Source organism: Protopterus annectens, chromosome 1.part0 (genome assembly GCF_019279795.1).
Source record: "Protopterus annectens isolate FY-2018-M chromosome 1.part0, PAN1.0, whole genome shotgun sequence".
Classification (NCBI taxonomy): Eukaryota; Metazoa; Chordata; order Ceratodontiformes; family Protopteridae; genus Protopterus; species Protopterus annectens.
This window is the reverse complement of record NC_056725.1, coordinates 1,178,777,454-1,178,803,139: the sequence shown is the minus strand read 5'-3', so window position 1 is coordinate 1,178,803,139 and position 25,686 is coordinate 1,178,777,454. Positions and strand designations below refer to the sequence as shown.

The 25,686-nt window shown below is 43.1% G+C and overlaps 1 protein-coding gene across 2 annotated transcripts in view; it reads right to left on the bottom strand.

Annotated features, from left to right (window-relative positions):
• Window positions 1-25,686, bottom strand: part of BEND3 (BEN domain containing 3) — an 857,102-nt gene that overhangs the window by 642,024 nt on the left and 189,392 nt on the right. For both annotated transcript variants that reach the window (XM_044065475.1, XM_044065476.1), the window contains exon 2: window positions 12,585-12,640. The gene's annotated coding sequence lies outside the window, so the exon portion shown is untranslated. The remainder of the gene's footprint in view (window positions 1-12,584; window positions 12,641-25,686) is intronic.

Sequence of the window (25,686 nt, the reverse complement as noted above, 5' to 3'; positions counted from 1 at the left end):
GGCCTTCCCCTCTGCCCCAGCAGCAAAGCCAACTAGCAGCTGTTTAGATTTTCTGAGAGGCTTAGTCCTGTCCAAATAAAATTTAAGTTGTCTGTCCACGTCCAGAGAGTGCAGTATTCGTTCTCCTTTGTTTTGTGGATTAGGGAAAAAAGTAGGCAAATGAGTAGACTGATTTAGGATCACACTAGACACCATCTTGGGCATAAAGGAAGGAAGGGTTGGTCCTGAGGGAAACCCTGTCTGCATGGAAGATAATGAAGGGCTCCAATGCCATGAGGGCCTGTAATTGAGACACTCTTCTTGCTGAAGTGATGGCTAGAAGGAAGGCTGTTTCCCAAGAAAGGAATTTCAACTCTGCAGTTGCAGCTGGCTCAAAAGGAGGGAGAGTGAGCTTTTCCAATACAAAGTTAAGGTTCCAGGATGGAGTAGGGGCTCTCCTGGGGGGTCTTACATTTTGGCCCCTCTAAGGAATTGCTTTAGCAGGGGGTGAGAGAAGAGGGGTGGCTCAGTATTATTATGTGCTGAAATGGCAGAGGCATGAATTTTAATTGACGAGAAGGCTAGACCCTTGTGGAGCATTCCTGTTAAGTACTGAAGAGGTAAGCTGGGCACAGTTGCGCCCATCTCATGAGACTGGCTCCAGGAACAGTAACTTTTCCACTTTTCTGAATTGGATTTTTTAGTACTAGGCCTCCCTGCCTCAAGAATAACATCCAGCACCTACTTACTGAGGGTTGCTAGAGGTGAGTTCAGGGGATTAGCCAGGCTGCAGGTTCAGGGTCTGAAGCTGAGGGTGTAGAATTTGGCCCCCCTGCTGGGACAGCACAGAAGGGGTATGAGGCAGGTGCCATGGTTGTAGCACTGTCAGACTGCGCAAAAGAGGATACCACTGCTGGCGTGGCCAGTCTGGTGCAATCAGGATTGTCCTTGGCTTGTCCTGTTTGATCTTTAGTAGAACCTTCGAGAGGAGAGGCAGAGGGGGAAAGGCATAGACTGAGAGGCTTTCCCAGGAAAAGGACAGAACATCCACCTTCCAAGCTTGGCTGTGGGGATTTCTGGTACAGTATTTGTTCAACTGATAGTTCTGAGGGGGAAGCAAACAGGTCCACCTCTGGTGTCCCTCCCATCTGTTCCCCGAAAGCTTGAATATTTTGGGTTCCAGTTTCCATTCGTGTGGGTCCATGAGATTTCTTCTTGTCGTCTGCCAGTGAATTTAGTTTGCCTGGCAGGAATTGAGCTTGTAGGGGCACTTGGTTGCTCAAGGCTGTGTTCCACAGAGCCATGGCTAGTCTGCAGAGTGGGTAGGAATGTGTTCCCCCCTGCTTGTTTACGTACCACATAACTGTGGTGTCTGTCTTTACCAACAGTTGTCCTGGAAGAATAAGGCCTTTGAAGGCTGTCAGAGCACTCTGTACAGCTAACCTTTCTTTTTGCTTGATATGTAGGTGCATCTGCTTTGGGGTCCATTTGCCCTGAATGCACTGCCCTGCCATGTGAGCCCCCCATGCATAGTCTGATGCATCTGTTGTTAGGGTTTGGGCGGCAGGGGGTAGAGTGAAAGACAGTCCCTTGTTGTGGTTGCAGGCCTCTGCCCACCAAAGGAACTCTGCCCTCAGACACGGAATGATAGGAATTACTGTTTCCAGGTCCCGAGAATGTTGACACCACAGACTTGTTAGATACCACTGAAGTTTCCTCATATGCACTGTTGCATATGGAATGAACAGGATGCAAGAGGCCACGAACCCCAGAGCTTGTAGCATTTTCCTTGCAGATAGCTGGGTTTTTGTGGCCAGTAAGTTGTCATATAAATTTGTTTCTCTGCAGTGAGGAATGCCATCTGGGAAGTTGTGTTCAAGCTTGCTCCCAGAAATACCATCTGTTGGCAGGGTACTAGGTGTGATTTCTTTTCGTTGATAGCGTACCCCAGTGAAGTTAGAAGTCTCTTTACAAATGCCAGGTGCTCTAGTAGCAAGTCCTGACTTACTGCCTGAATCAGGCAATCGTCTAAGTATGGGTAAATCTAAATACGTCTCTGCCGACAAAAAGCAATAGCTGGAGCTAGACACTTTTTGAATACCCTGGGCACAGTAAATAAGCCAAAGAGAAGTGCATAGAGCCTGCCTTGAAGCAAAGGTATTTCCTGCAAGATTCCCTTATGGGGATGTGCAGGTAAGCTTCGTTTAAGTCTAGGGTTGCCAGCCAGGCAACCTTGGCTAGCATAGGAAGCAGCTGTTGGAGAGTTAGCATTTTGAATTTTGGAACCACCAGAAAGGTGTTGAGAATAGATAAATCCAGGATAGGACGCCAGGAGTTTTTCTTTTCTGGGAACCAGGAACAGTCTTGAATAACAGTCTTGTCCCCTTTGTTCTGCTGGAAAGTACAGTTTTGTACCTACCATAAATGTAGATGTTCGAGGATTCCATTGCTGCAGTCCTGACTATTGGGTATAGTCTGCGTCCCAGTCGGCCCGAATACCAGAGTATAAGGCTGACGTCGGTCAGGGCGCATTAGACTGACGTCAGTACGCCAGGGTACTAATGCGCATGACCGACGTCATATCCTCAGTCTTTTCTTGCCCCAGATGTCAGAAGACCCAAAAGACAAGTCCCAAAACAACCTGCACCAAAAACATGTATAATATATACAACAAAATATATATATATATAAAAAGATAAGCATGTAAACTCACCTACACAACCACCCCTAAACACAGAGGGGAAGGAGGGAGGGTAAATTGGACTGCAGCAATGGAATCCTCGAACATCTACATTTATGGTAGGTACAAAACTGTACTATGTTCTTCGTCTTCCATTGCTGCAGTCCTGACTATTGGGTAGAATCCCAAAGCAGAGGTAAGGGAGGCTGGCAAATTATAAAGTAGTAGGAGCTGACAACATGCCTTGTAAAACAGCTGTGGCAAAACCAGCCCTAGACTTAGAGTATATAGGAAGGTGATAATGCCTAGAAAAAGTATGCACTGAACTCCAAGTAGCTGCTTCCAGAATATCCTTAGTTGCCACCCCTTAGAAATGCTGTTGAAGTGGCAGTAGCCCTAGTGGAATGAGGCCTGATCCCAGCTGGAATCTCCTTGCCATGATGGGAATAACAAAATGCAATGCAAAAGCCAATCCACCTAGAAATAGTTTGTTTTGACACAGGCTTGCCCTGTGAACTCAAAGCAAAAGAAACAAGTAACTGCTGAGACTGCCTAAAATTCTTAGTCCTGCTCAAATAATAACGCAATTGCCTGTGTACATCTAAAGTGTGCAAAATCTTTTCCCCTTTATTTTGAGGATCTGCAAAAACGTAGGCAAATGAATAGTTTGGTTTAAAGCCACACTAGGAACCACCTTAGGCATAAAGGAAGGATTAGTCCGTAATGATACCCTGTCCTTATGGAAAATCAAAAGGGCTCTACTGCCATAAGGGCCTGCAACTCAGACACCCTTCTTGCAGAAGTAATAGCCAACAGAAAAGCAGTCTTCCATGACAAATATTTCAATTCAGCAGTAGCTGCCGGCTCAAAAGGTTGTAGAGTAAGTTTTTCCAACACAAAATTGAGATCCCAAGCAGGAGTAGGAGCTCTCGTGGGGTCTTATATTCTTTGCCCCTCTAAGAAACTGCTTGAACAAAGGATGCGAAAACAAAGGTGGGTCACAATCATAGTGAGCTGAAATTGCTGCAGCATGAATCTTTATGGAAGAGAAGGACAAACCTTTGTCCAATAATTCAGTAAGATATTGAAGAGCCACACTCAAATTAGGCTCTGAAATCTCCAAATTTTTTGCTGTACTCCAAAATAAAAATCTCTTCCATTTTTCTGCGTACACTCTCCTAGTACTAGGCCTTCTAGCTTCCATAATCACATTTAAAACTGGTTGAGGAAGTTGAGACCTGCTGTGTTTCAACACAGAATATGCCAGGCTGTTAGATGAAGAGAGTGAAGCTTGACATTGAGCAGATGACCGTCCTTCTGAGATAACAGATGAGGAATCAGAGGTAAAGGCCATGGAGGCTCCTTTACCAGACTCCGTAGAAGTGGGTACCAGTGTTGCCGAGGCCAATCTGGAGCTATCAAAATCATCCTTGGCCTGTCTTGTCTGACCTTTAATAGTACCTTTGGAAGAAGCGGTAGAGGTGGAAAGGCATACACATGAAGGTTTTTCCAACTGAAAGACAGAGCATCCACTTTCCAAGCTGTGTGATGAAACCCCTTTGTGCAATACTTTGGCAGCTGGTGGTTTAGTGGAGAAGCGAACAGATCTATGTCTGGAGTTCCCCATGACACTGTCAGTTTCTGAAATACATGAAGATCCAGTTTCCACTCGTGGGGATCCATGATTTGTCTGCTTAACACATCTGCTAAGGAGTTCTGTGCTCCTGGCAGAAACCTTGCCTGAAGAGTTAGTTGCAAGCTTAGCAGTCTCCCATAAAATCATTGCTTGCCTGCATAGAGGATAAGAATGTGTTCCCCTTGCTTGTTGATGTACCACATGACAGTTGTGTTGTCTGTTAGAATCAACACCTGCCCTGGAAGAAGTAACTCCTTGAAAGCCATTAATGCAAACTGGACTGCTAACATCTCCTTCATGTTGATATGTAGATGCTGTAGTCTGGCAGGCCACTTGTCTTGTATCCACTTTCCATTTAGATGAGCTCCCCAAGCAATGTCCGAGGCATCTGTCGTTAGAATCTGACTTGCCTCTGGCCGGGTCACAGAGAGTCCCTTGTTTAGGTGACATTCCTGAGCCCACCACAAAAATTCCTTTTGAATGCAAGGTATTATTTGAATGACAGTGTCCAAATCCTGGCAGTGCTGTGTCCATACATTTTTGAGATACCATTGTAGCTTCCTCATATGCAGTTTGGCATTGGGAAGCACCAGAATACAAGATGCCATGAACCCTAATGCTTGAAGGACTGTCCTTGCAGTCAGCACGGACTGATGAGATAGTTGATGGAAGTAAAGTGACAGACTCTTTTGTTTGTCCGGGGTTAAAAAGGCCATCTGGGCTGCTGTATTCAGTCTTACACCCAGAAAGCACATGTCTTGAGAGGGTACTAGACTGGACTTTATTTCGTTCACAGAATACCCTAGGCATCTTAGCACTGCTATAACATATTCCAGATGCTGTAGAAGGTCTTCCTTTTCTTGAGCCAGAATCAGGCAGTCGTCCAAGTAAGGATAGATTTGAATTCCTTGAAGCCTGAAGTAAGCTATCACTGGAGCCAGAACCTTTGTGAATACTCTGGGCAGTAGATAAGCCAAAGGGCAATGCAGAGAACTGATAATGAGAATTTCCAGCTCGAAACCGCAGATACTTTCTGCAACTTAGCCTTATAGGCACATGAAGGTAAGCTTCCTTGAGATCTAAAGTTACCATCCAGTGATCTTTGCCCAGCAGAGGTAAAAGCTGTTGTAACGTCAACATCTTGAACTTGGGAATGTCCAAAAGTGTTGAGGAGAGATAAATCCAAAATTGGTCTCCACGTGTTCCCCTTCTTTGGTACAAGGAACAGGCGAGAATAAAATCCTAGGCCCCTCTCTGACACAGGGACTGGCTGAATGGCCCCTATGTGAAGTAACTGTAAAACTTGCTTGTGAGCCTCTTTTCTTTGTAGAGGAGGAACGTCTGGCATGCCTTTGAAAGGGGCATTGTATGGAAATAAAATCTGTAACCGTGGTGAATGATATCCAACACCCATTTGTCTTGAGTAATTAAATCCCAATTTTCTTTGAAAAGAGACAGTCTTCCCCAAAGGAGCTGCCAGGCGTGAGTCTGCTGGCAGCGGATAAAGCAGGTCATTGGATCTGTTTACGAAAGGACTGACCCCTGTTCTCACCAGAAGTCTGAGCAGGTGAACTCCTGTTCTAGGCCTAAAAGAACTTTGAGCCCTGCCCCTACCACGTCTAGACCTACCCCTAGACTGAGAATCATAAGCAGGATATGTCCACCCCTTAGCAGGCCAATTTCTACTAAACTCGTGGCTGCACCTGCACCCACTCTTTAACAGTTTGCATAGACTTAGCTTTGTCCTCCATTTTCTTTAAAACAGCTTCCACAGGCGAACCAAACAACACATCAGACTGTAAAGGAGCATCCAAAATCCTTGTCTTAACATGCTCAGCTAAATTCTGATCCTTCAACCAGGCATGCCTGCGAAGAACAGAGCTGGTAGCAGCCACCCTCGAGGAGGCCTGTACAGCATCAAAACCACATTGCAAAGAATGCTTACCCACTTGTTCGACACATGAACCAAATCCAGCAACTCTTTACACTCAATACCTTCCGCCAAAGCATCCACCTTAGATTTCAATTGTGAAAGAAGGTAATTCTGATATTTTAACATGTGAAACTGACAATTCAAAGCTCTCATGGCTAGAGTGGAAGAAGTATACACTTTCTTTCCCCACCTATCCAAAGCCCTCGCCTCTTTATCAGTGGGGACAGGATTTTTAACCACAGAAGCTTTTACACCCTTAGGCCCCTGGGAAATAGTTTCTGGGTCCCCTAGGACTCTTAAACAAATATTTATGAGCTTGGGCACCCTATAATACCTATCAGGCTTAACAGGAGCAGGAGGCAAAGAGTCAGGGTTCAGGGAAGCCTCTGCAAAACATCTTCCACCACATTCAACACAGGAGGAATAGCTAAAGGCCTATGCTGGGGTAAAACAAGAACTCCCTAAGCCTTTTCCTGGAGTCAGAGTAATCCTGGCCTTCCCATTTAAAGTGCTCCCTCATGGAATGCAAAGTCTCTGAAAATGAGAAATCCTCAGGTGGAGACGCTGTAGGAGTGGAATCATCCACATCAGAATCAGAATAGGTAGGATACTCCTGCAAATCTTCCACAGAAGATTCTGAAGCCTCAGAACACTGTTCAAAACTCTCAAACTCAGGTTCCACCCTAGGCCTCTTATCAGGCGGGGGCATAGAACCCCTAATCATAGTAATCAAATCTTCTGCCATCTTAAGCATATGTTTCTTAGGTACAGAACCTGAAATGGTAGGAGAAGCCCCACTGAAGCTGAAGTAGGCCTACCTCTCATAGAAGTTTTGGCAACAGAAGGAGAGGCCCTAACTACCTTAGGAAGAGAGGGAAGAACAGTCACCTGAGAAGCCCCCTCAGCCTGGCCTACCTCCTGAGAAGGCACATCCTGTAAGAGTATAGTTTCTGCCTGGGACTCCATGGAAACTCCTGGCAAAACCTCCGGCTCCACTGAGCCTTCCAAAGAACCGGCGTCCGGGACTGCGGTTCCTCAACCCTAGGCTTCACTGTTTTATCCTTGCGCTTCTTGAGGAAGCGGGCGCCGGAGCATCCGGCGGCATTTTATAATTGCAACGCTTCCCAAACACTAACCTGGCACAGTCTAACCTCCTCTTAATAGTGCGTTTGTTAAACCTAGCACAAGAGCGCAACCAACAACGTCGTGCTCAGGCCCTAAACAAGGTATACACAAGGTATGATAATCCCTATGAGGTATCTGTTTCCCACAAGAAATACAGTTATTCACTTTTTCTGACATCCGGTAAAATACTGAGGCAAGAAAAAACAAAATGTTCCCAACGGGTACTTAGCCAACTCTGTTTCGGTCTGAAACTCCGGTTTGAAATATTTCAGTACGCCAACCTGCACTCGCAAAACTGCTTCTGCATCGGACCATGCGGCAAAAAGACTGAGGATATGACGTCGGTCATGCGCATTAGTACCCTGACGTACTGACGTCAGTCTAATGCGCCCTGACCGACGTCAGCCTTATACTCTGGTATTCGGGCCGACTGGGACGCGGACTATACCCAATAGTCAGGACTGCAGCAATGGAAGACGAAGAACATCAGGCTGAATAGCCTTGATGCTGAGAAGAGAAAGTATTTGCTTTTGGGTCTTAGCCCACTGGTTTCGGGGGAGGTCTGGCCACCCACTTAGGGTTGGGAGTGAATGGAAGTGGAATCTGTATCCTAGTGAAACAATGTTTAAAACCCATTTGTCTTGGGTAATGTATTCCCAGTTTTTTGCATGCAGGGCGAGTTTTCCTCCTAAAGGTACAAGTACTTGAGCAAGGCTTGGGGGAGTTAAGGATAAGTCATTGTGCAAGTTTGCCATAGGGGGGTGGCTTACTATTCCCTGTTTTGGACGTGGGAGCACCCCACTGCTTAGATCTGTGCATAACCTGAGACTGAAGTCTTGGGGATCTGCTGCCCCTGGATTTGGACTGAGAAGGCTTGGAAGGGACTGGAAAAGGACCAGTTCTTTGAAGGCCAATGCCTACTGACTCTAGGTGGTTGTACTTGTAAAAAATCTTTAACAGTTTGCATAGATTTAGCTTTCTCCTCCATCCTTTTGAGAACTTCTTCTGCTTTATTGCCAAATAGGTGCTCTTGGTTTAAGGGTGCATCCAGTAATTTTGCTTTGACATGATCTGGCAAGTTTTGTTCCTTAAGCCAAGCATGCCTTCTAAGAACAGACCCAGCAACAGCAGCCCTACAAGATGCTTCTAAAATCAACAAAACCACACTGCAAAGTATGTTTACCAACTTGCATTAACTCTTGTAAATCTTTGTGTTCCGCACAGTCAGGAATCAACATCATTTTCTGTTTAATTAGCCCCATAACATGCTGCTGATACTTTAACATATGAAACTGGCAATTTAAAGCTCTAATGGCTAGAGTAGCAGAGGTGTATACGTTCTTACCCCATCTGTCTAGGGCCCTAGAATCCCTGTCAGAAGGGGTAGAATTCTTGGCAGTAGTAGACTTAATGCCTCTTGGTCCTTGGGAAATGGTCTCTGGATCCACAGCTGGATTCTTAAAAAGAAATTTGAGAGAGTCAGGTACTCTATATAATACCAGTCAGGTTTCCTGGGAGCTGGAGGCAAAGTATTCGAGGTAAGGCTGGATTCCAAGAAAACATCATCTACAATCTCCAGAACAGGAGGGATAGCTAGAAGCCTGTGCTGAGGCAGGTTTAAAAATTCCCCGAGTCTCTTTTTGGACTGAGAGTAGTCCTGGCTTTCCCAACAGAAATGCTCCCTAAGGGTATGCAGGGTTTCACCAAAAGAAAAATCTTCTAGAGGGGAAGCAGAGGGAATGGAATCCTCTGCATCAAAATCCTCATAGGTAGATCAGGGTATGTCCTGGTAGTCAGAAGGAACAGAGATATCACATTCCTGATCAGAAGAATCAGAAGGAAAATCAGTTCTAGGTCTCTCTGAGGGGGAAGGCTGGCTTCCCCTAATTAAGGTAATAAGGTCTTCGACCATTCTAATCATTTGTTTTTGAGGCCGCTGGGCCCGAGAATGCGCTTTGGTCGACTGTTTCCTAGGCACAGTGTGAACTTTAGACCCGAGAAATTCAGTATTTTTGGCTTGAAACAAAGTTGTCGATTTAATATGAAAATCGGTAGGCCTGAATACACCCTCAGAAGCTGGTGCCTGCACAGTGCCTCCGGACCCATCCAAGGTAGAGACATCCGCAGGTTCCATAGTCGAAGAAGCATCTCGCGGCATACCGGACTCCGAATGGGTCTCAGTAGAGGCCTGCAAATCTGTAGAAGCGGGTATCAGGGGCTGCAAAAGCGCCTCACTGAGTACCGGCGGACTGGCGACTACCTTAATGGTAGCGTCATTGGCAGTTTTGGATCTATGTGGTCTGTCTCTGTCTGTCTTTATCCTTACGTTTAGTCAGATGCCTTACTGACGCCATTTTGGAGTACGGAGATCGAGAGCGAAAGCACTTAGCTACAAAATTTGCCTGACGACGGACAGCTCAGACACTGAACAAGGCACAAAACCGACAGTGAGGGACGTTGTGGTCTGGGCCTAAACAGGTGACACAGTAAGAATAAAAACCTCTATGAGGTATTTGCTTTCCACAGGCAAGACAATTACTAATTTTTTTCTGACATCGGTTAGAGCAAGAAAAAAGGATCCCCAACAGGGTACTTATCTTTTAGAAGACTTCAGTTCTGAAACTCGAAAATGAAAATTTCAGGAGTCGGCCGACCGGCACTTGCGAACTGCTTCTGCTTCGTGCACCACATGGTCAGAAAGACTGATGTAATGGCGTCGGCTGCATGTTTTATACCCCTGATGACCTGACGTCATGGAAGAAGCGACAGCATCCGACTAAGAAATCCCAAGACTCTGGTATTCAGGCTGGCTGAGGGCTACCTACAGGCAGATAACCCAAATGTGATGACTGCAACAGTGAAACACGAAGAACATCTGCATACATTACAAATGATGTATAATGTTTGCAACCAAAATTATGTCAATATGGTTTGTTTTCATTTATACAAGTGTAAAACTGCCTGTGTCATACATAATAATTTAATAAAAGCAGACAGTCTTCCAAGTACAATGATGCAAGGAAGAAGAAAGGCAGATTCAAAAGGGGACAGAATCAATTTTTCAAAAACAAAATTAAGGCTCCACAGAGAAAGAAAATACTTTTGGGGGGTCTGATATGAAGGACAGCTTTTAGAAATTGTTTTGACTTCATAACTAGAAGAAATGGCTGACAAATGAGCTATTAACAAAGAATATGCCGAACCAGTATTGAACAATTCACACGAATAGTTGAATGAAGGGATCCCCCACAGAAAGGGTCCTGGTCATGCTTGAGACACCAAATAGAAAACCTCTTCCAGTAACCACATAGGATTTTCTAGAAGTGGGTTTTCGGGCCACCTGCAAAACCTGAAGCACATACTCAGAAAACAAGTGTCTAAAAGGAATCAAAATGCTTATCACCCAAAGTGTCAACTGAAGTATGGACAAGTAAGGGTGAATGAGAAACTAAACCCAGAAAATCAGATAAGGAAAACAATGGGGAGTGTTGTTTGTTTAAGCTACTTCACTATCAAGTCAGCCAGTGGGGTTCTATACTAAATGACAAGTCTCAATTTAAACAACCTGGGGTCTAAGAGTTTAGTTTAGTATCATTCTACACCGCTGCTTGGCATAAGCAAATCTTACACCATCAGACATCACCTTTGCAACCTGTAAAGCAAACTGCAAACTAAATAACTGCAGAGCAAAAAGTACAGTTGTGTACACTTACCATAAATGTCGATGTCTGAGTGTATTCACTGTTGCAGTCATCACACTTGGGTTACCTGCCTGCAGGTTTCCCTCAGTCGGCCCGAATACCAGAGACTTAGTATTTCTATAAAAATACTATATATAAAAACAGGCAGCTGACGCCATTACATCAGTTTTTCTTGCCCCAAATGTCAGGAGCCCCCAAATAGGGAGCTAAGTTATGGTGGAACACCACCACCAGTAAAAAGTAAATACCAATAGCCCTGTAAGGGGTGAGTAAGAGATATAGAGGGAGAGAAAGAGACAAGGGGGCTGGAGGGTGGGAAAAGTACAGTTATGTACACTTACCATAAATGTAGATGCTCGAGTGTATTCACTGTTGCAGTCATCACACTTGGGTTATCTGCCTGCAGGTAGCCCTCAGTTGGCCGGAATACCAGAGACTTAGTATTTCTGCATCGGATGCTGTCGCTCCAGGACTGATGTCTTATAAAAACAGGTAGCCGACGGCATTACATCAGTTTTTCTTGCCCCAAATGTCAGCAGCCCCAAATAGGGAGCTACGTTATGGTGGGGAAAACACCACCAGTAAAATATAAATACCAATACCAATCCCCCAGAAGGTGTGAGTAATAGCCATACAGAGAAGAGAGAGAAAGAGAGAAAACCAGGGGGCTGGAGGGAGGGAAACCAGGACTGCAACAGTGAATACACTCGAGCATCTACATTTATGGTAAGTGTACAAAACTGTACTATGTTCTTCGTGTTTCACTGTTGCAGTCATCACACATGGGTGGATTCCCAAAGCTGAAGAAGGGTGAAGGCAGTCAAGAAGAGTTAGGGCTGGCTAGTACGCCTTGCAAGACTGGTGTAGCAAAACCTGCCCTGGATTTGGAAAAGATAGGCAGGTGGTAATGCTTGGTGAAGGTGCGTACAGAACTCTAGGTAGCAGCTTCCAGGATGTCCCTGGTAAGGACTTCCCTGAGAAATGCTGTAGAGGTAGATGTTGCCCTAGTGGAATGTGTTCTGACCCCGAGGGGTTGGTTTCCCATGGTGCTTGTAGCAGAAATGGATGCAGTGTGCTATCCATTTGGAAATAGTTTACTTTCAAATGGTCTTGCCCTCTGCCCCTGTTGCAAAGCTGACTAGTAACTGGTCAGACTTTCTGAAGGGCTTAGTCCTATCAAGGTAGAATCTGAGCTGGCTGTGCCATATCAAAAAGGAAACTGTACAACTCTCCACCTCCAACAATGGCCAATTTTAAAGCAATTTTGCCAAATGAGTAAATTCAATCAGAAGTGTTGCATAAAACTCTGCACTTAAATATTACTAACTAAACAGTAAACTAAGTGAACCAGATACAAAACAAATATTTCAGAAACAAGTTGGAAAATTCTGATGCAAAAAGGGGGTTTGCTGGTAACACACACAAGTCAAAAGTAAAAAGGGACACTAGTGTCCCGTGTGCATACCTGACTACATAAAAAACTACAAACATGCAAAAACGTCTACTACTGAAAAACTTGCACAGACATACCTGACACATCTTGGAAACCATTCTAGGATAATTCTCCACTTTATGTATTCTCTGTTCTGGAAAGATATGAAAAAATTGCTTAGCTGATACAAAACGGGAATACTACTTATAACAAGGAAGATTATGTTTTACATTACAAATTTGCCAAATAACTTGTATTTATAGTACAAGCCCAGCCATGAATTGGAAAACTAATGTATACTACATAAACACAAACTACAAAAAAAGTGTGTCAATTACAGAGAGTCGATTATCTGAACTAACTGGGACCTAGGGTAGTTTGGATAATCAAACATACATTGAACCGGATAAAAAAAACTTCAAAAATCTTGTTTTTTTCTGCATGTTTTTCAACCATTCAGTGATTCCAGTGGACAATAAAGAACATTTTTCACAAATGAGCAGGTTACAAGCTCAAAAAACACGCACAAGTGAGTACATATATGAATTTTCCTACCCCCAAATTTTGGAAGGTTGCGTTTGGATAATTGACATTTCTGAAAATCGACGTTCGGATAATCAACTCTCTACTGAACATAAAGACACAACAGAACAATAATGCAACAGGACCGATCTAAAATGTCATTAAAGAAACTACAAACCTCCAGTAAATTTACATTATTCAGCAGAAAGCTCTAAAATGTTTTTTTTTTTTTTGTAGATATTAGAGAGAGAAATCTCAATGAGTTACTAACATATGATTTTACCATGCTCGATTCCTATATCATTACAGATTTTCCCAGTACTGTCCCCTTGGTTAGGCTCAACCTATTCTAACTCACTCTTCAAAATACCAAAGCCATTCTTGCAACTAGTTGTAAAGAACATCATCACTTCTAAAGAACTTGCCACCCCCACACACACACACTTTTTTTTTAATGAAACCAGCAACAACATTCTTCACACAGACATCTCAACATAATGGGCTTTGGCAACAATAAAACCTAAACCTGTAAAAAAAACATCAGCACACCTACACAGCAGAAGTAAAAAGTATGAAATAAAACAACCAAAAGGGTAAATATGTACTTCTAGGAATTACAAATGGGAGGGAGAGTTGTGGGAGGAAGGGCAGCATAAATTCAGAAAAACTTCTCCGTCAAACATCTACTGTTAAAGTGAATAATCATTCAAATGTAGCACCTTGGTGTAGTATACCCAGAAAAAAAACCTAGTAGCTCTTTGAAATGTGAAAAAAGGTCCTGGAAAGCCTTTAGATAACCTTGCCTTGTTTTCACTCAGACAAAAGTAGATGCATTTTGACAAATAGCAATCTTACATATGCCTCAAGCTAAAACACCTCTGAATGGGCTTGTGAAGCAAGACTCACCATTTTTAAGAAATTTTTGCTGGACTTCTGATAAAAGCAAAAAAATTAAGGTTCCTAGCCCATTGGTTCACTTCTGCAAAAGTCAGCCGACTTCCTAGAGTGCTAGTCTCTGAGGATGTACATAGGCTCGTATAATGGCACTTACTAATGCAGAATCATTTTGCAGCAAGCTCTGTAGCTTTTTTCATCACTTGGAAGGTATTTTTAGTATAAAAAAAAAAAAAAAAAAAATCATGCTTACTAGAAGGGGTAATTATCCAAGCTATTATCAGGTTTTCTTGCCTTGGTAGCCTTCTTGAAGATTTAGATAGCAGGAACATCCAAGGTGTTGTCGACAATTTAGAGCTACAAGAGTGAGTTCTGCCTTGCTTTGCTATCAGAAGCACTTTCTTAATTAAAGAAGATAAAGGAAAGCCATATAGAGGAGAGTAAAGGACAGAGAAATCTCTATCCAACATTATTACTCCTGTGAGATCCAGCAGCAAATCTTGGGAAGCTATACATTCTTTAGTCTGGCAAAGGTATTTATCTGTGTTAAGTGCAATGTGAACTGCGGTGCTAAAAACACTTGCATTACCTTCCATTCAGAAATCATAGCCATCCTCCTACTCAAAAATGTTTGCTGTCGCACTGACGGCCCGAAAGATTTAACGCTTGCAAGGCTGGGATTCTTTGCAAGTCCACTCGTAAACTTCATAGAATGCACACCTAAAAAAGTGTTTTCAGTTTATTCTAATAACACAATTAAAAGACTTTCAAGGCCAACTATACCAGTCGCATCTGACACAGCACAACTATCACACCAAAAATGACAGATTCCAGGAACCTTGGACTGAGAGGTACCGGAAATGAGTCCACCAACTCAAAATTAAATCTCTTATTAACAGTAGTGCTGCCTAAGCAGGGAAGTTTCTTATCCCTTGAAAATGGCTGACAGGACTAGTGCACCATTTGAAGTCTGGCAAGGTTTTGTCTTGAGGGGGTGCAACATGGTTGAAATCCTGATGGCTCAGACAACAAATGTCAGAGGCCACACACATCATCATTCTGAGAGACTCTCCTGCTGAAGCAAAATCTAAATTAATGTTTTCCTTTTCCCTGAGACATAAGGGCTTGACTCCCTGAAGAGTCCCTGTACAGATGCACAGTAAGTAGAATGACTTTCACTTTATCCACAGCCTTGGGCATTAAAGGATGGTATAATCTCAATGAAAAAAAAAATCTCTCCTAACTGGCAACAGGCAGGGCAAGGAGTGCACCAAGACCTGCAATTATGAATTCCAAAATGCTACCATTGGAATGACTGAATGAGTCGGTGACTGTTCATAAATTAACTGAATGGAATGTCTCCAAATGGGAGTTTTTTCCCCCCAGTTCACGGTGATGTCAAAATTAAACATGTTCCTGCTCTACAGACCTTTAATGCTAATGAGCTGGCTACTATAGATCTGCATGGCATCTGGTACACAGTTCTTGTAGGGAAGCCTCAGTTAGAATATATACTTTAATGCAGTCAGTGTATCTCTGACTTATTATTTGACAATCTATGGTAACAGAAATGAAATATTTGCAAAAACTGAATATAAAATACCTAAAATAAGTGAAGAAATTCATTTGATTAAGGGTTTATAGGTTTGGACATACACAAATGTAGATCACAGTGAAAAGAATGTAATCATACCTCTCATCTGTCCAGATTGTTGGCTCTTATTTTTGGTGTGTTCCTCATAAGATTTGTGGTTTTCTCATAAGTCACTGGGATGATCTGAGGATTGAAGTCAATAAATAATAGTATACATTTGACTTTCAGGCTTCAAATCCTTCAGAAAATGTATGTTAAAACAAATCCTGTTAACTGTAGCAACTTTCTAGGTTTATAAAATCAATATTTAAAATATGTCCCTAATTTTTGGGTCTTTGTCCAGATTTCTTGCACTGAGGTTAAGATGTATAAATGGAATAGCTACAACCACATGAAATTCTCTTGCTGCAAAGAAATTTTGCAGAAAACAGGAAAAGTACAGTTTTGTACCTACCATAAATGTAGATGTTCGAGTGCTAATACAGCTGCAGTCATAACAGATGGGTTCTCCTGCCGTCAGGCGGGTCCTCGGTCGGCCGAATTCCAAAGTCTAGGTCCGGCGTCGGTTGTCGTTGCTTTCTTTCCTGACGTCAGTGCGACAGGGGTATACAAGACACAGCCAACGCCATTTTCTTCAGTCTTTCTTGCCCCAGATGTCAGGTGCCCCCAGAAGGAAGGCAATATATATATATAAAAAAAATATATATATATATATATATATATATATATATATATACACATATATATATATATATATATATATATATATATATATATATATATATATACACAATATATAATCATGCATTACAATATAATCAAAAATCAGGAGTTGCAAGCAAATACACCATAGAAGGATAACCCAATCAAGTTGTAAGATGAGGAGTTAGCCACTAGGTCTGTACCCAGAGGGAAGGAGGGAGGAAACCTGGACTGCAGCTGTATTAGCACTCGAACATCTACATTTATGGTAGGTACAAAACTGTACTATGTTCATCGTGCATACAGCTGCAGTCATAACAGATGGGTAGAATCCCAAAGCTACGCACAGGGTGGTAGGCACTAGGTGGAAATGGGAGGAGCCAGAATGCCCTGCAACACAGCAGTAGCAAAGCCTGCTCTAGTCTTGGAGTATAAAGGTAGGTGGTAGTGTTTAGTGAAGGTATGCACAGAACTCCAAGTGGCTGCCTCCAAAATATCTTTGGTAGGGACTCCTCTGAGGAAGGCTGCAGAGGTAGCTGTGGCCCTTGTGGAGTGGGATCTGATGCCTGCAGGTACAGATTTACCATGAAAGGAGTAACAAAATCGTATGCAGTGGCCTATCCATTTCGAAATTGTCTGCTTGGAAATTGGCTTCCCTTGAGCTCCTACAGCATAGGACACAAAGAGTTGTTCTGATTTCCTGAAAGGCTTTGTTCTGTCCAAATAGTAACGTAGCTGTCTATGGATGTCTAAGGATGTCTAAGGAATGTAGCAGCCTTTCCCCTTTGTTTTGAGGATTGGGGTAAAAGGTAGGTAAGTGTATGGCCTGATTTAAAGCTACCCTGGATAATACCCTTAGGCATAAATGACGGGTTGGTTCGTAGGGAAACCCTGTCCTGATGGAAGATGAGAAAGGGCTGCACAGCCATGAGGGCTTGTAGTTCTGAAACCCTACGAGCTGAGGTAATGGCCAAAAGGAAAGCTGTTTTCCAGGACAAGTATTGCAAATCTGTTGAGGCAGCTGGTTCAAAGGGAGGCAATGTTAATTTTTCTAGAATGTAATTAAGATCCCAGGCTGGTATTGGTTGTTTCCTTGGAGGTCTTATATTCTTAGCCCCTCTGAGGAACTGTCTTAAGAGTGGGTGAGAGAATAAGGGTGGATCAGTGTTGTATTCTGCAGAAATGGCTGAGTCATGAATTTTGATGGAGGAAAATGAAAGTCCACTGTTCAACAGCTCAGCTAGATACTGTAATATCTGAGGCAAATTCAGTTTTCTAGGATCCTGGCCTTTTTCTCATTCCAAGCAAAACCGTTTCCATTTTGCGGAGTAAGCCTTTCTAGTAAATGGCCTTCTGGCCTCCAAAATGACATCCTGCACCTCTTTGGGGAGTAGGGTCTGTTGTGGTGTTAAGGAATTTTCCATGCAGCCAGATTGAGTGTTTTCAGCTGACTGTGAAGAGTTTTGTAGCTGTGCTGAGTCAGTAGAAGAGGCATTAGAGGTAGGGTCCAGGGAGGAGTATGTGTTAGGCTCCTCAGGAGTGGGTACCAGTGTTGTCTTAGCCAGTCTGGAGCAATCAGTATCATCTTCGGTCTGTCTGCTCTTGCTTTCAAGAGCACCTTGGGCAGAAGAGGCAAAGGTGGGAAGGCGTAAACTGTCCGTGCTGCCCAACTGAAAGAAAGGGCGTCCACTCTCCAGGCCTTTGGATGGAAGGTCCTTGAGCAGAACTTTGTCAATTGATGATTCCTGTTGGTGGCAAAGAGATCTATGTCTGGCCTTCCCCACGCTTGGATGATCTTTGTAAAGACTTGAGGATGCAACTTCCATTCATGTGGGTCTGTCATATTTCTGCTTAGATTGTCTGCCAGCGTGTTTTCCAATCCTGGCAGGTACTGTGCTTGAAGTTCGAATTGCCATTCCAAAGCCAAGTTCCAAAGTGACATGGCTAGCCTGCACAGGGGGTATGAATGTGTTCCTCCTTGTTTATGTACCACATTACTGTGGTGTTGTCTGTTCTTATCAATAATTGCCCTGGATGCAGGAGGTCCTTGAAAGCTGTAATTGCATTTATCACTGCTTGCATTTCTTTTTGATTGCTGTGAAGGTGCTTTTCCTTTTGGGACCATTTGCCCTGAATGCACCTGTCTGTCATGTGTGCCCCCCAGGCGTAGTCTGAGGCGTCTCTTGTGATGACTTGATTTGCTTGAGGCTTGCAGAATGGGAGACCTGTGTTTGTTTGGCATGCTTGGGCCCACCATAGAAATTCCTTTTGCAAACATGGAATAATTGGTATTATTGTTTCCAAACTGTGGCTGTGTTGAGACCAAAGTTTTTTTAGGTACCACTGAAGTTTCCTCATATGCAACTTTGCACATGGGATTAGAAGAATGCAAGATGCCATGAAGCCCAGAGCCTGCAGGATTTTCCTTGCAGTTAGCCTGGTACAATTTGCTAGTATTTTGAAGTACTGAGTTAATTGCCCCTGTTTTTCTGGCGCAAGATGGGCCATCTGGGTGTTTGTGTCCAAGTTGGCACCCAGGAAAGTTATTTTCTGAGATGGTGTTAGCCTGGATTTCTCTTTGTTGACTGTGTATCCCAGAGAATTCAATAACCGTGTTACGTAAGCCAGATGTTCCAGAAGTATGTGTTTGCTGTCCGCTTGGATCAGGCAATCGTCCAAATAAGGGTAAATTTGTATCCCTTGAAGTCTGCAGTAGGCAATTACTGATGCCAGGCATTTCGTGAATACTCTGGGCGCAGTAGATAAGCCAAAGGGCAATGCAGAGAATTGATAGTGGATTGAACCTGCAAGAAATCTGAGGTATCTTCTGCAGCTTTGTCTGATTGGGACATGCAGGTATGCCTCCTTGAGGTCCAATGTTACCAGCCAATACTCCTTGCCCAGCATGGGAAGAAGCTGCTGTAAGGTGAGCATCTTGAATTTTGGTATGAGCAGAAATGTGTTTAGGATGGATAAGTCCAAAATGGGTCTCCAGTCGGTTCCTTTCTTTGGTACCAGGAATAGTCTGGAATAAAAACCTTGACCTTGTTCGTGAGTAGGTACCTCTTGAATAGCTTTCATGTCCATGAGCTTTGAAATTTGTATTTGAGCCTCTGCCCTTTGATTGTGTGGCAGGTTTGGCATGCCTCTCATTTTTGGAAGAGTGTAAAAATGAAATCTGTAGCCTCTGTTTATAATGTCCAGGATCCATTTGTCTGTTGTGATAATATGCCAATTTTTTTGTAAATAATGCCAGCTTTCCTCCCAAGGGTGCTGCCAGCTGAGACTTGCTTGGCATGGAAAGGGGAAAGTCATTGGGTTTGTTTCCTGTATTGTTGTGTACTGTCTTCGCCACCTCTTGGTGCTGGAGTTTGCCATTGTCTGCCTCTAAATGATCCTTGAGATTGTCCTCTGCCCCTTGTGCGCCTGTATCTACCTCTTTGGGGCTTGTCCGTGGCTGGAAAGGACCAGTTTTTTTGAAGGCCAATTTCTGCTAAAACGTGGTGGTTGAACCTGTAGGAAAGCTTTGACAGTTTGCATAGATTTAGCTTTTTCTTCCATTTTCCGTAGTATCTCCTCAGCATTAGTACCAAATAATACATCCTTTTGTAAAGGAGCATCTAGTAGTTTAGCTTTAACATGATCAGGCAAGGTTTGTTCCCTAAGCCAGGCATGTCTACGAATGACTGATCCTGTAACAGTAGCTCTACTTGAGGCCTCTAGAGCATCATAGCCACATTGTAATTTGTGTTTACCCACTTGTTTTGCACTATGCATCATATCCTGCAACTCCTTCAAATCTGGTTGTTCAGGTTGTGACATTTTATTCCTTAATTGTGATAACAGAAACTGCTGATATTTAAGCATATGGAACTGACAATTTAAGGCCCTCATGGCTAGGGTGGCTGAGGTATATACCTTTTTTCCCCACCTTTCTAAGGATCTAGACTCTCTTTCGGAAGGTAGTGGATTCTTAGCAGTAGAGGCCTTCATTCCCTTGGGGCCTTGAGAAATGGTTTCAGGGTCAGCATTATGGCTTTTGTAAAGAAATTGATGAGAGTTAGGAACTCTGTAGTACCTATCAGGCTTGACTGGGGCAGGAGGCAGGGAATCCGGATTAAGGCAAGCCTCCGAGTAAACATCATCAAGTATGTCCAAGACAGGAGGTATCACCAGAGGTCTGTGCTGAGGTAGCAGAAGAAATTCCCTAAGTTTTTTCTTGGAATCAGAAAAGTCATGGCCTTCCCAATGGAAGTGTTCCCTCAAGGTATGCAAGGTTTCCTCAAAAGAAAAATCCTCTGGGGGAGATACAGAAGGAATGGACTGCTCTGCATCAGAATATTCAAAAGGGGAGTACGAGTGTTGCTCTTCATCAAAATGTTCTGAAATAATGGAGCCCTGGTCAGAAGAGGGAGAATCTTCCTCCACTCTGGGTCTCTTGTCCGGAGGGGGTTGGGAACCCCTGATAAGAGTAATTAAATCCTCAGCCATTTTTAGCATCTGCTTTTTAGGCATGGGGCCTGGAGATGGGCCCTGTGCAACAGGCCTCTTGGGATGCATGGCTGATTTGGACTTAGTAAAGGCCTTTATGGAAAAGGAAGATGAGGGTCTAAAGACACCATGGGTGGAAGTGGACCTGTCCACATTAGGAGGCTCAACACTCACAGTGGCTTCGGTAGCTGTAGTCTGGGCATGGGCCGAGGCACCTGCGGTCTCGGTTACAGAAGACACCGCCAGAGAAGTGTCGTTGGTAGTCAGGGGCTGCGTAGGCGCCTTGCTGAGAACCGGACCAGGTGTAGCCGGTTTTGGCGTGGTGTCGGTGGAGACCGCGGACCTCGCGTGTCTGTCTTTGTCCTTGCGTTTTTTGGACAAAACGGTAGTCGGAGTCTCCGACGACATTTTATAATCAAAAGCTTTACCAAAAAAGTGCTGGGCGAACTCCGCCCGACGCTTAATAGTGCGTTTATTGAAAGCGCAAAAGCGACAGCCCGAGACGTCGTTGTCTGGGCCTAAACAAGGTATACAGATGGAATGGAAATCCTTATGCGGTATTTGCTTCCCACAAGAAATACAATTGTTAACTTTGTCTGACATTGGTCTGAGGCAAGAAAAGTTTCCCCAACGTGGTACTTAGCTTTAAAGAAGACTTCGGTTTCCAAATATTTGTAATTTCAGGAGCTGGCCGACCAGCACTTGCGAACTGCTTCTGCTTCAGGCACCGCGCGGCAAAAAAGACTGAAGAAAATGGCGTCGGCTGTGTCTTATATACCCCTGTCGCACTGACGTCAGGAAAGAAAGCAACGGCAACCGATGCCGGACCTAGACTTTGGAATTCGGCCGACCGAGGACCCGCCTGACGGCAGAAGAACCCATCTGTTATGACTGCAGCTGTATGCATGATGAACATCTTCATATCTAGAATTTTGATTTATTCTTCGCTGCTAGAAGATTAGCCGAAAAGACTCAAAAAGTACAGTGTGAAATATTCTTGCATTTAATATAAATTACACCCGCCATCATAATACACTATTTCTATGTAGTTGCATGTACAGCATCTAAAGTTACTATAATAAAATAACTGATGAAAAAAGTGTGCAAGAAACTGTACATCAAAACCAGACGGCAAAATTGTAGGATAAGACTGCCAGGTGTGGCTATACTGCAACAAAAATTGAACTCAGAAAAAAAGTCACTGAAATTCAAAAGCAAGAAGAAAATGAACTGTCTGCTGGCTCTATGCAAGTTAATAGACCTGAAGCGAAATCCAAAAAGCTTCTGAGGGATGGAAATGAGACAGTTAAAAAAGCTAAAAATTATTCCCTGTACTACTGACCATATTCCAAATGACTGCCTCCCAACTACTGACTATTTCTGGTTACCTAGCTACTTTTTGCTGTTTGCATATAAGCTTTTACCTCTAAAACGCTCCCATTTTTCCCCCAGAAATTCTGAATACCCTTAGATAACACTTGTACAACCCTCAAAGGCTAATAAGCAGCTGTAGCTTAAATTTTAAATGAAAAAGTGCTTTTAGCTCCACAAAATTTAAAATAGACATGGTAGTATTATACAAATATATAGATTCTTAGGCATTATATATTTCATGTTTTATTTATTTTATTTTACATTTGTTAACCGGGAAATTCCAACTGGACCAGGTCCATTTTCAGCGGAGGCCCGGGGAAAAAAGCCCCGGCATCAAGTTATACAAATACAGTACATCCAGCATAATACACAAAACAGGTTACATCATGTAAGCTGAGTATAGTAATATAACAAGAAATTAATAAAACACTTCAGGTAAAAGAAGCATTGGTAAAAGACAATGTCAGTTACAGTACATCCAGCATAATACACAAAACAGGTTTTATCATGTATGCTGAGCATAGTAATACAACAACAAGAAATTAATAAAACACTTCAGGTAAAAGAAGATATAAACCAAAGGTAAAAAGACAATGTCAGTTATACATTGGTAAGAGAAGAAAACATATCAAGTAAGATTCTACAGTTAAAAGTACCCTTTCAGATGACCAAGCCTACAGGGGGTCAGAGATCCAGCATGTGATCAGAGAGGAGTTTGGGGAGTTAACAGCAGTATGGGTAGGGTTATGTGATACAAGGGCATAACCAGGTACTAAGAAGGTGCGATTTGAGGGAGTTTTTGAATATGGATGTGGAGGGGGCAGTGGACACGGATAAAGGAAGGGAGTTCCAATTTCAGGCAACAGTGTGGGAGTGGAGCGCTTTCCCTGCATTATTGTTAGCCTTGGTGATGAAGAGGAGAGATTTTTCATTGGATCTTAGGTACTGGTTTGCAGTATAGTATAGTAGCTGTGGTAGCTCAAGCCATTTTAGTTTTTTTAGTGCAACACAGTGATGGGTTCTATAGGTTGAATTAGTAGCAAACTTGGCTATTTTACTGTAGCATGATTCTAGTTTGTCTAGGTCACATTGTTTGATTTGGGGTAAATATTGGTGCTGCATATAACAGAGTTGAGAGGATGTGGCTTTGTGCAAGAGTGACTCTTGCTTTTTGTGAGAGAAAGGACTTATGCCTGTATAGGGAGACTAGTTTTATGGTATGTGAGATGTGAACATCAAAGTGGAGATTATTGTCTATTTCAATGCCCAGAAGTTTGGTGTGGTTAGAAGAGGAGATGGTGGCGACATCCTTAGATGTTATGGTAAAGGAGAGGGTTTTTTTGATCTATTAGGGGTAAATAGTAGCAGTTTTGTCTTTTTGGGATTCAGAATTAGTTGGATACCCGATATCCATTTTTCTACTGAGTTAAAGGTATTCTGAGTGAGTGTATGTAGGGTGGTGGTAGATGAGGCGGAGCAGATCAGGGTTGAATCATCCGCATATTGTATGTGTGTGGCATGTTGTGTAGAGCTACTGAGGTTATTTGTGAAAATAGAGGACAATAGTAGGTCCAGTACAGAGCCCTGTGGGACTCCTATGGTGGTTGGAAGCGGTGTAGACAGAGTTCCTTTTCCAGTGGACTGATTATTGCCTGTCAGATAGGTAGCTTCTGAACCAGGTTACAGTAGAGGAGGTGAATGACAATGATGTTAGTGAGTCTAGTAGAATGGAGTGGGAAACCATATCAAATGCTTTTGAGAGATCTAGGAAAATGGCTGATACATATTTGTTATCATTCCTGTGAAGGTTTATATGATTAGTGAAGGATAGAAGGGCTGTGGTAGTGCTGTGATGTGGACGGAAACCATGTTGTGTGGTAGATGGTAGATTGTGTGTGTTAAGAAAAGTCATCACTTGCAAGTGGATGCATTTCTCAAAAATTGTGGATAAGGGGCAAAGGATGGCAATAGGTCAGTAGTTGGAGAATTCGTAAGAATCACCTCCTTTATGGAGAGGAATGATGTGAGATACTTTCCAGAGTTTGGCTATGTAGGATTCTAGTATGGAGCGGTTGATTAGGATGGAGACAGGATATGATAGGGAGTCACTAGCCATTTTTAGATATGCAGCAGGTATGTTATCAGCTGCTAGTGTGGTTGGCTTTAGTTTTAGGAGGAGTTTTTTGATAGCTGAGATGGGCACTGGTGATAGGCCGAAAGAGGGGGTGATGTGGGATAGGTTATGTTGTGATTGAGGTAGATAGTTTCTGGTTATTTGACTGGACAGGGCTAAGATGGATTTAGTAAAATGGTTATTAAATTGAGAAGCTATGTCTACAAGGGTACTGTTAGTAGAGCTGGGTGCTGGAGTAGTGGTTTTGCCTGGTTTTAGTAGGGAGTTAATGCCATGCCAGAATTTTTGTGGCTTATTTGAATATTTCCTTTAGGTGCTAAGAAAATAGTTTTGTTTGTTTATTTTGGATTCAGCCTTGACCTTGTTTCTAAGCTGCTGATAGTATTGCCTGGAGCTAGGGGCTTTGTCAGTTTTCCAGATTTTCCAGGCTTTATCTCTATCTTTTAGTAAGGCTCTGGTGTCCCTATTTAGTCAGGGTGCATAGTTGGCTTTAACTCTGATCTTTCTGCTGGAAGCTAGAATGTTAAGGATGTTAGAGACGGTAGTACTGAAGTAGTCTACTGCCCGGTCTAACCCAAGTGTCCGTAGTGGTTCCCAGTTGCAGTGGCTTAGGACAGTATTTAGGTATTGTGGGGTAAGGTTACGGTAATCTTGTACGAATGTGTAAACTACTGGTTTGGGGTGATTGGAGTGTTTGTGGAGTAGGAAGGTGGGGAGATGATCACTTAGGTCATCTGGGAGACAGCCTACTGTATAGTTTTGTTTGGGATAGTTGGTTAGTGTCCAGTCCAGTATGGATTATTTATTTGTTCTTCAATTAGTTGAGAGAACCCATATAGTTTGATATGTGTAGACGGGCTTGCTGGAGTTACAGGCTGCCCAGTCAGTGTTAAGGTCTCCTAGTAGGATTGTTTACTGAGGTAGATTGTCCTTTGCCCAGTGTAGGATGTCTTCTATTATGAGTGAGTTGCCTGGAGGTATGTAGGAGCATATTATATTGATATTCTTGGTGTTTCTTATGGATAGGACAGAAACAGGACTTCAGCATTTTGAAAAGTGGGTGTTGTGGTGTGCAGGAGCTGGACATTAAGGGTGTTTTTAAAGATAATGGCTACTCCTTCTCCTGTCCTGTTTGTTCTATCAGATCTAAGCATATTATACCATGGGGGGAGAACGTCTTCATCTTGGATACTGGGTTTAAGCCAGGTCTCTGTAATGGTGAGTACAACAGGGTTGTAGTGGGCTATAAATGCATGTAGGTCTGTTAGCTTGTTGGTAATACTTCTTACATTGAGATTTAGGATCAGCAGGTCAGATGTTTGTCTGGCTGAGAGGAGACCTGGATTTGGGAGAATGTCACCAGAGGTTAGCAGAGTTTGTAGGAGTGTCAGTGTGTGTTTTTTAATATTAACTGTTTGTGAGCTTGGTCTATGAGAGTTTTTCTTAGTGTGGTGAGATGGTGTCATTTTTGTTAGTAAGTAATATGTAG